This window comes from Humulus lupulus, chromosome 3 (assembly GCF_963169125.1).
Source record: "Humulus lupulus chromosome 3, drHumLupu1.1, whole genome shotgun sequence".
Lineage (NCBI taxonomy): Eukaryota > Viridiplantae > Streptophyta > Magnoliopsida > Rosales > Cannabaceae > Humulus > Humulus lupulus.
In genome coordinates this window covers 205,153,384-205,169,075 of record NC_084795.1, presented here as the reverse complement: position 1 = coordinate 205,169,075, position 15,692 = coordinate 205,153,384, and the positions used below count along the sequence as shown (strand labels likewise).

The 15,692-nt window shown below is 42.4% G+C and overlaps 1 non-coding gene across 1 annotated transcript; it reads right to left on the bottom strand.

Moving 5' to 3' along the window:
* Nucleotides 1-12,976: 12,976 nt before the first annotated feature.
* Nucleotides 12,977-13,082, bottom strand: LOC133828328 (small nucleolar RNA R71). Its single transcript, XR_009890954.1, has one exon. It is a non-coding gene; the product is annotated as a small nucleolar RNA R71 (small nucleolar RNA).
* Between the last annotated feature and the right edge of the window lie 2,610 nt (nucleotides 13,083-15,692).

Sequence of the window (15,692 nt, the reverse complement as noted above, 5' to 3'; positions counted from 1 at the left end):
TCGGAGAGTTAGGAGAGTGCTGGTCGATAATGGGAGCTCGGTAAATCTACTGTTTCGGTCCACGCTGAGAAGATGGGTTTGTCTGTCACCGAGCTGAAAGGAACCTCCATGATGCTTTATGGATTCTTTGGAGAAGGATTGGTGGCAATAGAAATGATCGAGCTAGTGATCACCTGGGGAGAGGGATCTCGGACAGTCTCGAAACTCCTCGAGTTTGTGGTCATCGATTGTCCCGCCGGATACAATGCCATTTTGGGTCGACCTACACTTATAGCGTTTGAAGCCGTTACCTACATCCGCCACCTCGTGCTGAAATTCCCCTCTTCCATGGGGATATGCATGGTCCGTGGCGATCATCTTGCTACCAGGAAATGCTACAACATTTCCATGAAGGGGAAAGTAAAACCCAGGCAGTTAACGATGATCGTCCAGAGTGGAAATGAGGAATCTCAGGAACCTTTGCCTAATCTTGAGATTGAAAAACCTCAGAGTACCGAAGGGGAAAATATCATCATAACTGATGATATTGACCCCAGAGTAGGCAAGGATAAGTCCGAGCTCCAAGCTATTGAAGAGCTCGAGGAGGTAAATATTGATCCACAGAATCCCTCACGGATGGTTAAGCTCGGGAAAAACCTCAGTGGCAAGAGAAAGGCGGAGCTGATCAAGTTCCTGTAGGAGAACCTGGAGGTGTTCGCATGGTGTGACGAGGACATGGTGGGAATCAGCTCGAGTGTCATCATGCACACCCTCCATTTGGATAAGAGCGTGCCAGCGAAATCCCATAAACAAAGGCGCCTAGGAACAACCTGAGCTGAAGCCCTAGAAGAGGAAGTAGCCCGGCTCAAAAAGTGTAGCTTTATCCACGAAGCTAAGTTCTCGGTCTGGGTCGCTAATCCTGTGTTGGTCCAAAAGCCCAATGGGAAATGGCGGACCTGCATCGACTTCTCCGATATGAACAAAGCTTGCCCTAAAGATTGTTTTCCCTTGCCAAGGATCGACCAATTGGTAGATGCCACGGCGGGGCACGAGCTCATGTCCTTTATGGATGTGTACTCGGGCTATAATCAGATCGCCATGAATCCAGCGGACCAGGAGCACACTAGCTTCATGACCTCAACTAATGTCTATTGTTACAAGGTCATGCCGTTCGGGCTGAAGAACGCTGGGGCTACATACCAGAGATTAGTAAACAGGATGTTTGCCAACCAAATCGGGAAGAACATGGAAGTGTACGTTGACGACTTGCTGGTCATGTCGAAAACTGCCGATAACCATGTTTCCGACCTGGGAGAATGCTTTAAGATACTGAGAGAGTACGACATGAGGCTTAACCCGCAGAAGTGCACTTTCGGGGTCGCATCTGGCAAATTCCTGGGTTTCATTGTCAATACCAGAGGAATCGAGGCAAACCCCGATAAGATCAGGTTGTTGGTCGAGCTGCCCTCACCTCGGTCGTGAAAAGACGTTCAAGGCCTGACAGGAAGGGTGGCGACCCTCAATCGATTTATTTCTAAATCCACCGACAAGTGCCTGCATTCTACAACCTGCTCCGAGGGAATAAGAAGTTCGAATGGATCGAGGAATGCGAACGTGCCTTCCTTGACCTGAAAGCACATCTAGCCGAGCCACCCGTATTGTCTAAACCAACGGCGGGAGAGCCTCTTTTCCTCTACCTAGCTGTCACAGAAGACGCAGCTAGTGTTGTATTGGTCCAAGAAGAAGACCAGGTTTAGAAGCCAGTCTATTACATCAGCAAGAGGCTTCTCGGAGCTGAGTCCAGGTATCCGTTGATGGAGAAGATGGCTTCCTATCTCATTACGGCCTCCCAAAAGCTCAGGCCGTATTTCCAATCCCACTCAATACATGTCATAACCGATCAACCTTTAAGGCAGGTTTTGCAAAAACCTGAAGCATTGGGACGTCTGTTGAAGTGGGCTATTGAGCTCAGCCAGTTTGAAATTTTGTACACTCCATGAACTGCGATAAAAAGCCAGGCCCTGGCTGATTTTGTGGTAGAATGCACAAGATTCCAAGAAGATCCGGTGGAAGACTCACCCCAGGCCACCTCATGGAAGGTCTTCGTAGATGGCTCATCTAATGAGAATGGCTCCGGGGCTGGGATCATTTTGATATCCCCAGAAGGACATAGATTCCACTTGGCATTGAGATTCGAGTTCAAGGCATCCAACAACAAGGCTGAATACGAAGCTTTACTGGCCGGGCTAAGGGTGGCCCAAGAGCTAAAAGCTAGCTCCGTTCAATGTTACAGCGATTCCCAGCTCGTGGTAAACCAGGTGCTGGGTGAATACCAAGCACGGGGAACCAAGATGGCTGCTTACCTGGCCAAGGTAAAAGTCGAGTTGTCTGCATTCGGACGGGGTTCAATCGAGCGATTACCGCGGGAGCAGAATGCCAACACAGACGCCCTTGCAAAGCTCGCTACCTCCGGGGAGACGGAGACTTTGGGGTTAGTACCTGTAGAGTTCTTGGAGAAACCAAGCATAGAAGAAGTCATGGCGGAGGTCGAGATGATCAACGCCAGACCAACCTGGATGACCCCCATCTTCGAATATCTCACCGAAGGAAAGTTACCTGAGGAGCGTAACGACGCAAGGCGGATACTTTACCAGGCTCCAAGGTATACGGTGGTAGATGGGATGCTATACCAGCATGGGCACTCTCTACCCCTCCTACGGTGTGTTCTGCCAGGCGAAGCAAAGACCATTTTGCAAGAAGTGCATGAGGATTTTTGCGGAGATCACACTGGGGGCAAAGCTTGGCTCTGAAGATCTTAAGGCAAGGGTATTACTGGCCCACTCTGTCAAAGGATTCGATCTCTTACGTCAAGAAATGTGACAAGTGCCAGCGATTCGCCACCGTTGTCTGAGCTCCCCCAGTCGAGCTGAAGATGATCTCGTCCCCGTGGCCATTCGCGGTCTGGGGAATCGACTTGGTTTGCGCCCTCCCTACTGGAAAGGGAGGAGTCTGTTATGCGGTGGTGGCTATCGACTACTTCACCATGTGGGCAGAGGCAGAACCCTTGGCAACAATCACTTCAAAGAGAATCCTCGATTTTGTGGTCAAAAGCATCATCTACCGGTTCGGGCTGCCAAAAAAGATCGTATCAGAGAATGGAACGCAGTTCGACAGCGACCTCTTCATTGAATTCTGTGAGAGGCACGACATTATGAAAAGCTTCTCTTCTGTGGAGTATCCCCAGGCAAATGGGCAGGTCGAGGCCATCAATAAGACGCTAAAGGCGAGTCTTAAGAAAAGACTGGACGAAGCCAAGGGAGTCTGGCCAGAGCAGCTCCCCCAGGTACTGTGGGCATACCGGACCTCGCATCGAACTCCGACAGGTCATACTCCTTTCTCCCTAGCTTTCGGGAGTGAGGTAGTCCTCCCTGTCGAAGCAAAGGTAGCCTCACATAGAGTCCAGGCATATGACCAGGACCGCAATCACGAACTGCTCTGCGCGTCCCTCAACCTGATTGATGAAAGACGAGAAGAATCACAGCTCCAGCTCGCGCATTATCAGCAAAAAATCACTCGTTATTTCAACTCAAAGGTCAGAAAACGTGCCTTTAGCATTGGCGACCTGGTCCTCAGGAGAGTCTTTTTAGCAAGTAAGGACCCCAAAGACGGAGTATTGGGACCGAGCTAGGAAGGGCCATACCAAATAAATGAGGTCATAAAAGAAGGAACCTACAAGTTAGCTCGGCTTAATGGAGAAGCATTCCCACGAACTTGGAACGCCATCCATCTGAAGAAGTATTATCATTGATACCTTTGTAAGGCTTAGTCAGAAAGGCCATCTTTTGTTTATTAAATAATGAGAATTAAATCTTTTTCCATTATTATGTATATTTGTGGATGTAATCTCAAGTAACCACGAAAGACCCTTTCCTAATTACTTGGGGGGCATACGGTGCCTGGATACAACCAAGTCATCTTAAAAAGCACGAGATATTAATCAAGGATTAACGCGAACTAAGTTTTCAAATTAACGTCCTGGATGTAACCAGGTCCTAAAACTTAGAAGTTAATCCAAATTGATTGATCGGTGTTTTTCTTAAAAAGCACAAGATATTAATCAAGGATTAACGCGAACTAAGTTTTCAAATTAACGTCCTGGATGTAACCAGGTCCGAAAACTTAGGTTAATTCAAATTGATTGATCATTGCTTTTCTTAAAAAGCACGAGATATTGATAAAGTATTAACGCGAACTAAGTTTTCAAATTAACGTCCTGAGTATAACCAGGACTTAACTCTTAGAAGTTCGCTCAAGTTGATTAGCATGTTTTTCCCTAGAAAAGCATAAGGTGCCAATCACAACACCAACAAAAACTAAGACTATTACCAAGATGCATAAAAGAGAAATGAGATAGAGGCAAAGGGATGTAAATCAATTAAAAATAAAGTTGATAATACCAATTGTCTCAAGGTTAGAAAACCTCATAATACAAAGTTACAAAAAAGAATGTATGAATGGTAAAAAGAAAAGAGAAGTCCTAGGCCCCGGCAGGCTGCTCCGATGAGGTCACCACCTCGCCCTCTTGCTCGGCGGCTGTGGAAGTCTCCCTGGTCTCGGGGGGCGCCTCTTGCTGAAGGCGAGCTTTGAACTTCTCCAGGAAGGACTCCCACGCGTCCGACCCCATAAAGGAGAAGTCACCATTTGGGTTGAAGACCCATCAGTGGTACATCATAGCTTCCATGGAGGAGCTGGAAGCTGCCTTCTCCGTTGCCAGGGCAGCCTTGGCTTCCTCTGCCTCAGCTTTCGCGGCGTCCAGTACGGCCCAAGCAGCCCTGGCCTCCTCGAGCTTAGTTCTCGCATCGGCTAAGGCGGCCTTGGTAGCCTCGGCCTCCTGTAGCTTAGGTTGAGATGCATCCAGCTCAGCCTGCACGGTCGCCAGGGCATTCTTGGCGTCCTATTCTTGCTTTTGGGCAGTCTTAAGGGCAGCCAAAGCAGTCTAATGCTCGCCCCTCATATCCTCGAGCCTGGCCCTAGATCGGGGTATGCTCTGGTGGAGAGCCAAAGCACCCTGCAAGACCAAAAGATAATAAGGCAACTACCTTAGATAAAAAAAAAATGTGATGCTCACGAGCAAGGAATACCAATGGCAAGACCAACTTACCGTGAGAGCCATCCCCAGTGAAGACTCCATCACGTTCTCCGGGCTCCTTGTTTAAATCGCCTGCAGGTCCCTCTCAGCGACATTGTAATAATGGTCCATGGTGTTGCTCGCCGTCTCATAGACCGTCCCCCGAAAGACATCGGGGATCTTCTCCAAGGCCCGGGGATTCACCGGGACGCGTACCTTGGGGGTTGTGATCGACAAGGTCCCGGGTGGCACCTCCATTTCCCGAACAAAGGCGGGAGCTTGCGGAGGAGGTGGGAGCATCTTCTCCATTGCAGGAGGGGGTGGAGGCACTTTCTCCTGGGCAGTCGGGGCTTGGTTTTTCCCCTGTAGGGGACTTGGAGGTAGTCCCGAGGGCTTTCTTTACCAGCCGGAGCTTTTTCACCATAGGCCCGGAAGCCCCGGAATAAGGGTTACCTCCAGGGAACATAGCTCGCAAATCTTTGTTCCCGGGCTGAGACATCTCCTCTATAGAAGCAAAGACAAAGCATTAATATACATGTAAAAATATTTATGCAAAACAACAAAAATAAAAGGGAAAACAAAGCTCAAGTATGTATTGAAAGGGATCCTACTCTCCGAGCTATAGGAGGAATCTATAGTCACGACCACCGGCCTCGGAGCTGCAGCAGGGGAGTCTAAGATAACGACTTCGCGGGCTGGAAGAGGCTCTGGGTCCGAATCTGGCTTGGGACTAGACTCTTTTGCGTACTGCCTAAGACCTGGAGCTACTACACCCTCCCAGAGGGAGGGCCACGACCGAAGGTTGTTCCTGTACTCCTAAAAAAAGGCCGACCTAAAGGCTAGGGTCTTATCTATGACTACGTTACCCCTAGGGCAGCTCATGTCATATCCCAGCACGAGCTGGTGGACGCATTGGAGTAAGGTTATGTCGCGGTTTGGGTCACTTCGATGGTAGTGAACGGGCTGGCTGGGATTGAACCTAGCTAGCCGAAGGTTTGCAGTGGCCCTATCTAAGTCCCTAAACAGATAAGGATTACCTTGGTCGGAGGGGCCGGCTGCTACCCCGGACTGGGCCCTCTCCACGTCTATTTCTCGGGCGACCTCCAACACCCGCTTCCACCGCACGAGGGGCACCTCGTCCTCCTCGTGCTCTTCCTCCCCCGTGGTCTCCTCCTCGGGGATGGGCGCCATCTCGCGGGCTGGAGGAAGGCCCCGTGGTCTCCTCAAGGCCAAAGTCTGGCCTGGAGGGATTAGCTTGCATGCCAGGATTGTCTCATCGGACACGAGCTGGCGATAGTCCTTTTCGCTTGTGGGCAGCCCCGCCAATGTCTCGTATTGACCCCCAAGGGTCACGGACTTGGCCGTCCTCGCAAAAATGACTGCATGATGGTTTCTAAGTCTGGAACTAATAAAAGAAGCTAATCAGTAATCAACTTCAAGCTAAGAGTAAAAGATACTTACGAGGGTGGTTGAAATAGTGGTGTTTGTAGTTGCGAAACCCCTTGGACATAAAGAACTGGTCTTTAAAATCGTTGGGGTGGCTGGGCAGCTCGATGACTGCAGCCGAATTTGGGAAGCAGGTCAGATAGTAGAACCCGTCACCTCGCCCCCGCTGCTCCGAGCTGGCCTTAAGGCAGAAAAACTAAAGGATGTCCGCTGGTGAGGGGACCTCCCATTCCTGCTTCAGGAATAAGTATTTCAGCCCCGCTAACAAACGATATGAGTTAGGGGGGAGCTGGAAAGGAGCCAGCTTCACGTAATTAAGAAAATCCACGAAGTACTGGTCCAGCAGGAGGAAGGCCCCAGCCTTGAGGTGCTCGTCGCTCCAAGCGGCGTACTCCTCATCGAGCGGCGTGCAGCTCCGCTCACCTTCGAAAGGAGGTCGGGCATCTAGGGCGTCCCTCCCTATTTCAATGTTGTGGGAAAGGAATATCTTATTCACTTTCCCCTGGGTGGTGACCTTTGAGACGATCCTCTCGACCTCGAAGAAATCGTCGGGCCCACCTCGAGCTCCTGCTCCACGGCTGGACCGAAAATGGTGATTGGAGAGTCCGTGACCACCTCCTTTCCCTTGTTGGCTTGCTGGGAGGACGAGCTGCCAACATTATTCTTGGGTGCGCTTTTCTTTCATCCCATTTGGTCACTTAGCGAACAAAAGAAGAAAATTTAGAAAGGGTGACCTAAGCATAAGAAAGAATCTAGCGAAGTGTTTCCTTTACACGGACTGAGGTAATCTCAGCTCGTGGAGAGTGAGACCACGCGGTTCTATGAACACGCGCCTGTGCTCCCAACGGATTCCCGATTACTCGGAATCCGTGTGTCAGGAGGGTCAGGGTAACAGTTTGCCTTGGAAGGAAAGTTTCAGTAGGCAAACAGTGCAAAACCGCTTGTAATGCGTGTCCCCTAAGCTACCCGGTTTTGCACCCTAAAAACTGGTTATTTCAAACAGGCATACAAGAATTCTACCCAGAAAATTTCCCCAGAAAGTGTACCCTATGAGTCATGCCCCTAAGTGGTTTTTTCTACAGTCGATGCCCTAGGATAAAAACCTACGCATATCATACCAACAAAAAAAACCAGCAAAATACTGCATGCGACTACAGGAACAATCTACCTAAACAACAGTGAAGGAAAAAATGTAAAAGCATGCACAAGCAGGGGACTTACAAAATATTTTGCTGTGGTGAGACTGAAAGGGTATTCTAGGTTAGAGTCCTGCTAAAATTGCTGGAGCCAAAGTCTCAAAGGAGCTCTCGTGCCTGAATTTCTGGAACTCTGGGAACAGTAACCGGAAGAAAGAGTGGGTTTTTTTAGACTAAGAAGAAAGAAGAAGATGAAGAAATGAGAAAATTTTCAAAAGAACGGGTGGCCCATGCGAAGGGTGGCCACCCCTTTTATATACGTAAGAGGCCAAGTGAGGAGGGCCGTTGGATCGCCTTGATGTAGGATACGAGGATCACTACTCGAAAGGCGAAACAATGGCCGAGTATAGGCTAGGCCATTTAATGCAGTTCTCGGAAGACGTATCGTCACCAACCACGATGCTCCACGTACTCGGCGCCTGCGTAATGGGCGGAATGTGAAGAGTCCACAAAGAAGCCAAAAAGCCCCCACTGTGGCCCCAGGTGACATCATGTGCCACGAGCAGAGGCTTGGGGGACAAATGTACGTCCTAATTATCCACGGGCTATTAGCGAGCTGAGATATGGCATAATTATATCAGCCACGTGGATGACACGTACCCGGGGCTGCTGTTACCAGGTCCTACCTCCTTAGCTCGAGGTAACCAAAGACTTACTAAGATTACTAAGGAATCAAGTCAGAAGTATGGACATCACGGGCTAAGAGGACAACAAGCTCGAGGTACAAGCTTGAGTTGGCATCGGTGACCCCTTATAAAGTCAACCACGCAATGTAAACGTGCATATATAGACATCATGTGTCTGATATATCCCTAAATTCTCGGACACGCAGCATAAACGTGTGTATTCTGGTACCCACGACTGGGTTGGGCCGTGCGACCCATTATCCCCCTCACCTATTGATTAGACCATACTTCCTTTGTCAGGTTTTAGGAATTAATCATGAATGTCACAGAAGTGACATGATGGGTAAGAAGGTCACGGGATGACCCCCCCCCCCCTTTGCCAACCCTAAGGTGCCCACTCCCTATAAATATGGAGACCCAGGGAGTTGCAAAGGGTTGGATTCGATTGTGTAAAGAAACACCCTGTAAAGAATACCGGAGAAATAGCAATAATATTGGCTGGTGGCTGGTGGATTTTAATCTTTGAACCACCTAAAAAAGTATTCATGTCATCGCTTTATTTTAAGATCATTCATCTGTTACAGTTCATTACTTAGCACTAATCCCACTCTTTATTCTATTAATTACCTGTTGGCGAAGAGCCGCGTCAACAGAACAGTTGATGAAATTAATTCCTAGGCCTTTTATTATTGAATTTTAATTAAGTGATTCATTGTTTTGTTTCTAGTTCTTTAATTTTTGTTCATAGTTAATAGTATTTCTTTTACTTTTAATTATTCACTTAAATTTTAATTCACCAAATAGAATTTGAAAATCAATTAGTGATAATTGGAAGTTAGTCTCTGTGGGACGATATCCGTTCTTCTGGAATTTACTACTTGACACGACTACGTATACTTGCGTATCATATTTTCTCGATCACCTTCCAACCTTTGTAAGAAGCCAACCTTGATATTAATATGTCTAAACTCCTTCCTTAGTGGGATGGAAACAAAGCTGCCTCGAGGCCCTATTCATATCTCACGGTGTTGTAGTAATAATAGAGACCATAGGTCACATTGAGATGTTCACCTTCTCCCACTTACTATTTTAGAAATAATGTGTTTTATTAAACTAATCAATTAATTCAAAATTAATTGCTAGTTTATTAGTAACCTATGAATGTAATTAATTATAAAATGCATTTAATTATAAAAGAGTCTGTTTCTACAATTAATGTGGTCTAGATAATTACCCATTATATTCAACTAACTTTACTAAAACACTTTTTAAATAATGTTGGTTATCTTAAACACCTATAATAACTATTGCCTTTATTATGGTGTGAGTTACCAAATTTTAACTAATTTAATACTTAGCAGTTTATATGCAATTGATTTCTCCAAAACAATTCACATAAAGAGTTAGGACAATCCTAAATAATCATGTTTCTAAAAGATGCATGATTAATGAAAATTGTGTGAGGTTTCATGAATAGCATGTAATTGACTGATGCATGATCATGTTATCAGTCAAACATTAATTAACATTTATTTAGATAAATACAATAAATAAATTAACAATAAATGATGAACTGAGTACTATTGGGTATTTCTAAATTTACAACCTTTGAAAAAATGGAAATAAAATTACAAAATAGGCTTTAGGTTGTTTTCAAAACTCCAAGAATGCTTCTCCTCTCTTTTAGGCTTTTATGCTAATCTTTAGAAATTTGTTAGGCCAGCTAATTAATTAGAAACTAACGTTCCAATTAATTTATTTAATTAAAACTAAATTTTAATTAAATGACTATTTTTTTCATCTTTTTAATTTAGTTGAATTTAAATAATTAAAGAATCAAATTCAAATAATTATTTAAACTTAAGATAAAATCTTAATCAACTAAAAGATATTTGAATTTTTTAATAAAAATTAATTAAATAAAAGATTAATTGCACAAAAATAGGATCTAGCTTTCTGCACCAAGAAGATTGGTGCCCTAGATCATAAAGGCTGACGACACCATGGGAACCAAGGGCTCGGGTTGGTGGCTATGCAGGTGGCTCTGGTTGGCTACAGACGCACAGGGTGCGGATGCGCAGAGAGCCACGGGGCTGGGCTATAGGCATGCAGGGCGCGTGTGCATAGGGAGCCATAAGGATGTGAAGTGGCGCGGCTGGCCGTGCGCCTAGGTGCGCAGGTTGTCGTGCGCCTAGGCCTGGTGCGTACAGTTAGGGCTCAGGCCATAGTCTTGTTTCCTTTCTCTTATTTTTGTACAAATTTTTAAAATAAAATCCTATGCAGGCTTACACAGAATCTAGTAAATCAAATTCCTAACCCAATAGCACCATATAATTAACGATTTATCATTCAACCATAAATTCAAAAAACATATCTATCCATTCAATATACATATATCAAATGCAAGAAACCCACACAACATTTAAAATATATTTAAATATATGTAGACTTCTCTCGTACCAATTGTTGGTATTAAATGTGTAAATTAGAGATAAGTAGCACAAATTGGGTTTTTAAAAATTTATTAATACCAACTGATAACTCCATTTTAGTGTCGTTTTAAGATGTGTTTTTGTGGTAATCTTGAGTCATTTTGTTTGTTTTGTGCAATATTACGCTTGTGTTTGTCTTTGTTGTAGGTAGGTGCTATGAATAAGGAGTTAGATGTGAAAAGAAGAGAAAATGGTGGAAAATAGAGATTTTGGTGGTTGTTCGACTCAAATTGGCATTAAGGATGAATTACAATAAGTTTTTGATGAAGGAAGAATGTCAAAAGGTTAAAATTTGAAAAAATAGAATTAAATTCGCGGCATGGTCTTAAGGGTCGCGACTCTAGCAAAGTTAGAGGCTGTAGGTTTGCTGAGAGGAATTAGGGCCACAACTTGGTCAATAGAGTCGTGGCGCTAGAAGAAGTAAGAGGAAAACCCAGGAGGTGCATCAACACGCAGGTCGCGACCTGGGTGAAGAGGGTTGCGATGCCTGAAGACTGAACCAGATTTTGGAGTGCCTGAAAAAAGACTCGGACTGTGACCTAAGAAAGGCCAAGTCGCGACCCGCCTTGCCAACAAAGAAGAATTCGATTTTTTTTAATATAAATTCAAACTTTAGTAGGTTTAGGTCAGATTTTTAATTACTAATTTAGAGAGCACTTCAGATTCTGAGAACTTTTTTTTTCTGGATTTCATATTTTTATTTCTTCTTCAAGCTTTTGGATTGTATTAGTATGGATAATTATTTTGTGGTTTTAGTCATGTATGATATGAACTAAATTCCTTCTCTAGGGTATAATATAGTTGCTTGGATTTCTATTTAATGTTATTATGATGTTCTATTGATTCATCTTATTTATTCTAATCTATATAATGTTTGCTTAATTCTAGTAAATATCTGATCAATATTTGCTTGATTTATGATTTTGATTCAAAATTCGAAAGATGCGAATTGAATATGCTATCATTATATAGACATAGGTTAAATATTGGATGAAAGTACCTGTATGGCTTGTGTACAAATTAGGTTTCTATACTTAATGTCTGCTATGTGTTTAAGTTTATCAAAGAGATGTAGAAACATGCATATAGGTTGAGATCTTATATCTTGAAAAAGAATAGGAATCAATTTTTGTTAACCTGCTATTAGAATAGGAAGAAAAGATTTAGAACTAATTAGTAAAACTAATAGAATGAAAAGTTGATGAAGTTAATACCCTAGGTCTTCTTATTATTGATTTTTATCCTTTGAATAGTGGTTTTGTTTCAGTTATTTAAATTGTGTTTGTAGTTAGATTTATTCATCTTAATTTTACTTGCCAAATAGAAAGTAAAAAGCAATTATTGGTAATTGGGTTATAGTCTCTATGGGAACGATTCTTATTTACTATCTATATTACTTGAATCGATTGTGTATACTTGCGCATCATAATTTACTAATCAAGTTTTTGGTGCCGTTGATGGGGATTAATATCCAATATCAAAATTTATTATTTTTTGTTCTACTTTGGTTTTTACTATAAGTACTCATTCAGATTGTGACTGTATTGAGTTTCAGGAATTATTGGTATACGCAGGGAAGTAGACAAAGGGAACTCATACCAGTAGATCTTTAAATTGAAAGAACGTGCAGACAAAATTGAAAGATAAAGAAAATGTTGGATTTTGCCATGGCTGAGAATGTGAATAATGGTTGCAACAACAATGCAAATATGGGTAATGAGGGTAATGTAGCAGCTGAGACTGACCCGCCATTGATAAATTATGTACTCCTGACTGTTACGGGGATACATTCAAGTATTCTTCCTCCTACTATATAGGCGAATAATTTGGAGATGAAACCCTCGATTATTTAGATGGTACATAATTGTGTACAGTTCAGGGGATGACCAAATGAGGATCCAAATTTCCACATTACCAATTCTTTAGAGCTGCGTGCAACATTCAAAATGAACGGGGTGAGTAATGATGCTTTCAGATAAAGATTATTCACGTTTTCAAGAGACAAAGCTAAGAGTTGGTTGAATTTATTACAAGCCAACTCTATTGCCACTTTTGAAGACTTGGCCGAGAAATTTCTTGGTAAATATTTTCCCCCTGCAAATTCAGCCCGATATAGAGGAGAGATTAATAACATTCATTAGTTGGATGGGGAGTCCTTATATGAGGCATGGGAATGTTTCAAAGAGTTGCAAAGGAAGTGCCCATATCAAGGAATAGAGAAGTAACTGCGGGTGCATACATTTTATAATGGTTTGGGAGGAAAAACAAGGACAATTATTGATGCAGCATCGGGAGGAGCGTTTATGAGAAAAAGCGCTAATGAAGCTTATGAATTACTGGAAGAGATGGCCATGAATAACTGCAGTTGGGCTATTGGGCATGAGAATAAGAAGGTGGCAGGAGTCTTAGAGGTCGATCCTATTCCTTTACTGATCGCTAAAGTGGCATCTTTAAGCAAGCAATTGTAGCAAAATAACCTCACTGCCCAAGCAATACAAGTACAAAATGTAATGAGTTGTGAGATTTTTGGGGGTCCACATTCTTATGAATAATGCCTAAGCACTGATAGTTGTTCAATAGATGTGAACAGTTTGCCTTTGGAACAGGCACAAGCTATTGATAACTTTCCAAGACCTGCACTCAACACTTACTCAAATACATAAAATTCTGCGTGGAAGAATCACCCCAACCTGTCTTGGAAAAGTAACCAAAGTTTACAACCACATTATCCACCTCAACACCCACCTCACCAACCGACTCATGGACTTCACTCTAGGCCTTATTATTATCCAAACACATGCCCATCTCATCCATGACCACATCCTCCAATGATCTCGCCAACAATTCAACCTAACCAATTAAATCAATTCATGACAGAAACTGTTAGGAAAAATAGTTTTTGCCTCAATGGAAATGGTAAGATAATTACAAATCTAAACAAAATATTACAAATAAATATTGATTGATTAAAAAGTGTTACAACTCTATGACAAAAAATACATATAAATATAGAGAAAGAGGTAAAAGATGATAGAAGTAGAAAATACAACTCTAAGACAAAAAGATACAAATAAACTAGAAGTAGTAGAATGAAAGATATAGATGAGATTACAACTCTAACATAAAAGATACATATAAAAGAGTAAATAGAGAATAATAGAAGAAATGAAAAGCAATAGAATAAAAGAACAAGAACAAGAACAATGAACAAAGAACTCTCACTCACACAACCAAAGTGAGGAATGTTGGGGATCACCAACTTGATCAAGGTTTGAAACCTTTGTCCAAAACCTTATTTCCCCCTAACTCAAGCACTAAGGGATCTCTCACAGATTTTGGAAATGCTTTATGGAATAATCAAGCCTCCAGGTGTTTCTAGCCAAGTGCTCTAGTGGATAGAAAAGTTGTTTCTTTCAAGTGAGCAATAGGCTCCTATTTATAGATTTTCGAGACACCCTTTGAATTTCAAATTCCACCAACCCCCATGGCTGTTACCAATGATTTATTGGATGTTTATGGAATTAAAATAGAGATTTGGGAGTTACTTGGCTATTGAAAATGTTCAAAATTGGATAAAACCGAAGTTTGGAAAATGTTGTCAGCCGGTTAGGCCGCGGCCTAAAAAACACAAGCCACGACCCATGATGTGTTTTTGCCTCTTGGGTCGCTGCCTGACAAACTCAAGCCGCAGCCCAAGAAGTTGTTTTAGCAACCAATTTTCCAACTTTGCCAAAACGTTCCACATTCATTCCCACTTGATTTTGTAACTTCCATACACATTATGTGAGTTAAAATCACATCTCTAACAGTCATATCTCTTATGACTTTAAGAAATTCATCTCAATATTGTGTAGCAACAAATTTACACAATGTTAATATTTGGAAGTTAGAAATTTGTGATTAAATTTGTAACACCAAATATGTTACATATTTGGATATTTCACATATATCTAAATAATGTAACTCTCTATGATATGTTACAATATGTGACACTCTATGTCACATTTATTTAATCTAAAACATTATATTATAAAATAATATAATATTACATTATATTATAAAATAATATAACATTCCCCCACTAGATTAAATAGTCATCTATTGTAACATTTATTTAATCAATCATTATATTTTAAAAATATAACATATCCCCCACTTGATTAAATAAGAACTCTCTCTTATAGGAGTCATTGCATTGATGCATAAAGTAAAGTGATTTTCAACTTGAACTTTACTATAGTGTAGTTATCACAAAATTTGTCAAAAATTTGGTTGCACTAGGCAATGAACCATCTTTTCATTATAACAAATCGGTGATAACACACACACCTTTGCGATGTTCACTTGAGACCTCTATGCCACGCTTTGCACTGTTAATGGCCATGTGTACTTTCCATTCATGGACGTTCTTGAGAATACTCCCAATTCTCATGATAGGCGGCACCACCCCAATACTCCCAATTCTCATAGGTCCATATAGGTAGAATTCTTACAGTATTTTGTTACCAAAAATACTTGTCTTCACAAGACTGAATTCTATTAAAAAACCTTTCCGTTTTAACCCTCAACTTGGTAACTCACAAGTACTCAATATCTTAGACGGGACTTGTTTTGAGTGCAACTAATATTCACTTGATTGACTTGTTGTTACCTATTGAACCTAACACTAGTAAAATAACTAGTGTTAAGATAGGTTACCATTAATCGTGAATCACTTTTGGGAGTTTAAGTCCCATCCCTCGAGTAGATGTAGCCACTAAATCCCTCGTTAGTGGCTTAGTGAAAGGATCCGCCAGATCTTCACTTGTTCTCACATAAGATATTG